This window comes from Daucus carota, chromosome 2 (genome assembly GCF_001625215.2).
Source record: "Daucus carota subsp. sativus chromosome 2, DH1 v3.0, whole genome shotgun sequence".
Lineage (NCBI taxonomy): Eukaryota > Viridiplantae > Streptophyta > Magnoliopsida > Apiales > Apiaceae > Daucus > Daucus carota.
In genome coordinates this window covers 1247042-1252969 of record NC_030382.2, presented here as the reverse complement: position 1 = coordinate 1252969, position 5928 = coordinate 1247042, and the positions used below count along the sequence as shown (strand labels likewise).

The following is a 5928-nucleotide window of genomic DNA, read 5'->3' as shown; positions in this document are numbered from 1 at the left end:
CGTATTAGCCTCGTAAGATGTCATCGTAGACGTTATCGTCCGTAATAACTCTGGTCCATGTAGTTTACATTCTTCTACTTTATCCCAGTTGCCTTTGAAATCCATAGCACAAACACGTAACGTATCTTCGATTGTCTGGATCATCAACCTGTGGGTTATGGGCCCACCTTGATGCCATTTGAAATCCCGATTAGCTCGAAGCGTTGTCGTCGAGGACTAACGTTCTAACTTACTCGTAGACATCATCTCTAATAACTGGACTCAATTCCACGTACTCTCTATCATTCACTTCTCACCTATCAACCTCTATCTACCAATCTCTCCTTCTAATTCAGTACAACTCATATCTTACAGTAACTCTTCACATCTCACAAAAAAATATACCTTTTCCAAATATCTGACATGGTCAACATACTATGAACCATGCATCTTTATCATTCTCAAATCAATACCATAGACCATTTTCAACTATGCAGTATAGTCAGAATACTCTGAACTCTGCATTTTCACCATTCTCAACTCAATCATTCACTATCAAACTCTTCTATATAGGTCTAATACTGACCTTTTCCACAATTCACCATCTCAATTAATCAACATACTAGAAATCATATGTCTAAACTGAAGAATCCTAATCTCTTTAAATATCCACACTTAACTTGATCATCTAACTAAACTCTATGCTTCACTCACATCTCTAGACTATTCCTAAATAGTCCGACCATACCTCTATGTGAGGTTACACCACATTCTTCTCTAGAAAACCTATAACTATGATCTATATTCTAATTTCAAATACCTATAACCTGTTGCTCTGATACCAACTGTGACAGTCCAGGAATCCGGGGGTCTGGATTCTGACGTCACCACATAAAACCCATTTTTAAACACTTTTGAAAACTCGTATTTTTTTTTTTTAATGATAATAAAAGTCAAAGGATTTAAAACTGGAAATTCAAACTTGAAAGCCATAATAAAAGATTTGAAAGAAAACATTTAAACTTTAATAAATTATTCGAAAGAGAACATTTAAACCCCCTAAAAGCACAGGATCGCATCCAGGTTACAGTATTGAAATTAGAATCTACCACTATTATTACACAACATCTCTTACCAAATCAGATCATCTTCGATAAGAAGAATTACTGCCAATCTATTCCAGCCATGACTTACATCTGAATCTCTATAGCACAGCTCTAGCTTGTACCAACCTCATCAACTTTCCTGAACACTCCTCGACCACTTGATTCTCAACTCTGTCTCCTCGCCTAGCATTAGCCTTATTCACGATCTCAATCAATCATTTCATCTTTCAGCCTTTCTGAAATGGTTAGAAGGGAAAAGCAAGGGTGAGCAACAATGCTCAGCAAGTAGTAAATAAACAATGAAAATTCTGAAATGATATAACAGGAGTTCATAAGTTTAAGATATAGAAAGATTCAACCTGAGTTCACAAGTTCCGGTATTGTATAAAAAGATTTACAATACCTTGCATCAATGGAATACCGAAGAATTCAATCTTTCCAGAAGAATTATTGAATTGGACTATCACATTTTAATTAAAACCAAGGTTAGGCAGCTGATCAGTTCCGCACTAACCCCGAGCAGGCCCCGCCATGCTCTATCACTGGATCCAAGGCACTCATTGGCCTAACATGACCACGAATCTGATCCACAGGTTTATATAAAAACAATAATCCAATTCTCTAATTCAATTCAAGAAGCCAATGTAAATTAACAGAACATCATCATAAATATCATCAACAACAGAATAATTCCAATTCAAACTTTGATAATAATCTATTCATAAATCATGATCCATCATTTCATAAATCACAGTTCAGGAAATCCTCAACTATTCAGTATCCTCCATTATCGGCTAAGCAACTGAATTTAGCCTGCTAAACCAGAATGACAATGGCGGGTTAAATAATCAAGAAGATCCCAATTCATTCAAAGCTCTAACTATCACTGAGCAACACATGCTTCAATGACAATCTGAACTTCGAATTAATTTGTAAAACGGAAATTCTTTAGAAACTTGAAGATTAGAAAGAATGGGTCAGAATACTCGCACTTTCGAACATTGAAAAGAAAGGTATGAATACTTGAAACATATACCAAAGGAATGGATCAGAATATTTGCAATATATCCAAGAGAAAGGGTTTAGGATACTTGCAGCACATCAAAAGAATGAATCAGAATATTTGCAATATATCCAAAAGCAGGGTGCAGGATACTTGCCTTAAATCTGACTCCAGTCTCACATCTCTATCTCATCTTTCCAATCTCATACTCTATGCATATCATAGTCTCTAGACCATCTCTGGCTATACCCTATTCGCCACACCACTTCGCTTACTCGACTCATTCTTTATTCGCTTTAGAACACCACTTGTCCTTCTGAACGTCTTCGGTCATCCACGTCTCGTCCAAATCCTTAACGAGAATAAGATAATACTATAGTCACTAAACAATATATCGCATATACATATCACGTATATCGATACCCACTTATATACCTCTTTAAACCTATCACATACCACGTAACACATAAGCATGCTTTGACTCTAACATATAATCAATCATATTCCACATAACATATCACCAATCAATTATCATATAAATCCTTATCGAAAATCCGACATCGTTTCGTCTATGTATAAGACTATCCACCTGTTATCCTATCTCAATCAACAACCAATCAACCAATTCCAATTCCTATAATCCATATGTCCTTATCCAATACTAATCAAATCATGACACTATGTCATATAAGTCATTTATCACATATGTACCCTATTAGGAATAACCACGTAGATCACGTAATCATCAATTCACAGCAAACAAGTCACATATTGACACATATTGCATATTACATAACATATAACCACATTCTAGATTCGATCATATTGTCTCATTATATTAAAATAGGCTTCACAAGCTTCTATCTCTCTTTCGTTTCACTTGATTCCGACTTACGGATCAAAAGTTATGCTCAAAACAGTTTTCTCACTCTCCTATCGGCACATAACACATCCAACCAATAGCAGACAACACACAACACATAAGGTTTCCCATCCCAATTGATCTTAAATCAAGTCTTGGGTTAAAAATGATTTTTCGGGAATTTTCTGGAATTTTTAAACATTTTTCGGAATTAAAATCGATAAAAGAATCACTTTTCGGATAAATAATCAAGTCCCAAATACTTGAAATTGGACTTGAAATCATTCATAAACAATTATCGAGCCTTGAAAATAATTTGGAAAAATATTTTAAAGCTCGAAATTATTTTTCGAAATTTTTAAATCAAAAGGATAATTAAATCCAATTAATTAACCAATTAAAATCAATTAATAATTAATTAAAATAATTAATCAATTAATATTTAAATTAATTGACCAATTAAAATAATTAATTACTAATTAAAATTAATTAATAAACTAATTTAGATTTATTTTTGAATAAAGAAATAATTAAAAACTATTTTTGGAATTTAAAATAATTAAATAAAACAATTTTAGAAAATTAAATCAAAAGGTTTATTTTGTAAACTTTTGAAAGTTTTGTCCAGGGTTTAAAGTGCAACTTTTCAAAAGTTCCAGGGGTAATTTGCAAGTTCCAAAACCTGGGTACCACAACTTCATCATCTTCAGAACTTGGGGGGCTAAACGGTAATTAAACCGCCGCCGCCGCCCCAGTCGCCGGAAACGGCGTCTGCCGCCTCCGTTCTTCACTCAGACCGCCCAGATCACTCCTATACACTGTTATAAGTTAGTTAACACCATCAATTCCACCCAGAATCGCAGAAATTAGCCGGATTCATCTCCGGAGGAGCGGCGGCCGTCGAGTTCTTCAAGAACTCCGGCACGCTCGTATCCCCACCCCACACGCTATCTCTATACATAAAACGACTCATCAAAACACGGTCTACACGATGCTATCATCAGAAACAGCCGTTGATTACCGGATTAAAACGCCCCAAATCTGAATTGAAAATATTCAAGAACACTCAAGAACACCCCTCAAGAATCAAACCCACTTTTCTAGGTGTTATGGAACTCAAAAATCAACATATAATATACCAAAACGACGAGAAAAACATGTTCTACAACATAAAAGCATCAAAACAATCAAACAACCAAGTTTGCGAACATTCATCATTTAAATCATATAAATTCGAAATTTAAAACTTCAATTACTCCCTACCTGTGAATCTCATGTTGTTTTTGATGATTGATTTGGGTTCTACTCTTCGATATCTTCGATTTGACTATTTGCACGCTTGATTCTGACTCCAATAACACCTTCAAATCTTCGTTTGATTATGAAGAACACGAAGAACACTGCTCGGTTTCTCTCGGTATTCGTGCAGAGAAACTGGTGAAATGATTTTTACGGGTGAAAATAAGCTCTAGAAAGGTCTATTTATATTTACAATAATTGGTACCCCTTTGGATCGTTTATGACATGAAAATACATATTTAGTAGCTTTATATTAATAAAGCAGGGTCCAATCGGTACTGGTTTTCAAGATAATCATCAAAACGGGGCTTTTTAATCAGTCATTAGTATGCGGGTCCCACTGCAATTATTACAAGATAAGGATGAATCAAAATATCTAGTTTCACGTTTATCGAGACAACCAGATAATTATCAACAATTAAAATACCCGAAAAACTCCGCCGGACCGACTACGGGGAAAACCGTACTCCGGATCGAAAAAGTCAAAACACGAAAAATGTCCGGAATATTGAAATTAGGCTAAAGGTGAGTTTTGTTGAAACTTCCGGGAAGAAAATTTGCTACCCCGTTACGAGTGGACGGATTTACGGAAGTCAAATAATTAATAAATAAATATAAATATACGCAATTAAATCCGTAAATCGATTATAAAATCATCTAACATTCCATAAATCGATATGAAAATATCCAAATAAACTATATTTTCTCCTGAGCATATAGAAATTGAAATCTCTCAAATACGAACACATATGAGCATTCAGCTCTGTAAACTAGATAATACAAAATTCACAAAATTATATAATAATCATATAATATTAATAATTAATCATAACTAATTAACAAACAAATTCACCAATACCACTTAATCACATAACACACATATATTCACATAATATTCATACAGAATTTTCAAAACAATATATGAAAATCAGTTTTGAAAATACGATTATTTATCAATAACACAATAACCCGGGGTTTAAATATAAAACCTTGAAAACTCATTAAAATATTAAATCTTATTCCCTTATTTGAAGAAAATCACTTTCAATACTAATAAAAATATTTTTAAAAATCCGGGTCATTACAACAGTAGAAGATGTGGATTTGAATCGCTTGCGCCGTAGCGATTAAGGTTAATATTTTGTTCGAACTTTCAATTAGTATCATAAAATGCAGGGCCACGGTTACCACAATTCTATGTGATTCAGGGGCACGGTTACCACAATTCTACAAGGGGCACGGTTACCACAATTCTACAAGCAGACAGAGTCCTGATTCTTTATTATGTAATATACAATATTTAATATATATATATATATATATATATATATATAATTAATTATATATATAAAAATATATATATCAACCGGATCGGGTTATAAACGGATCGAATCACACTAAATCCATATCCAATCCATTTATTATAGGATTTTTTAATCGGATCGGATTTTTTTAAATCAAATCCATATCCGCTAAAATGACCTCGGATCGGAACGGATTGGATCGGATTTTCGCTCCATTGACAGGCCTACTCCTGCGTATACCCATAATTTAGAACAATACAACTCCCTCCGTCCCATTTTATGTGAGCTGGTTTGACTTTAACGGAAATTAAGAAAAAAGTAGTAAATGTAGTTGAAAAGTGGGTAAATTGGTGGGACCTATCAATATTGAGATAG

General features: G+C 34.0%; 1 long non-coding RNA gene across 1 annotated transcript; it reads right to left on the bottom strand.

Annotated features, from left to right (window-relative positions):
* Positions 1-981: 981 nt before the first annotated feature.
* On the bottom strand, positions 982-5227 carry LOC135150234 (uncharacterized). Its single transcript, XR_010288524.1, has 2 exons — positions 4214-5227; positions 982-2440 (listed from the first exon to the last, which is right to left on the bottom strand). It is a non-coding gene; the product is annotated as an uncharacterized LOC135150234 (long non-coding RNA).
* Between the last annotated feature and the right edge of the window lie 701 nt (positions 5228-5928).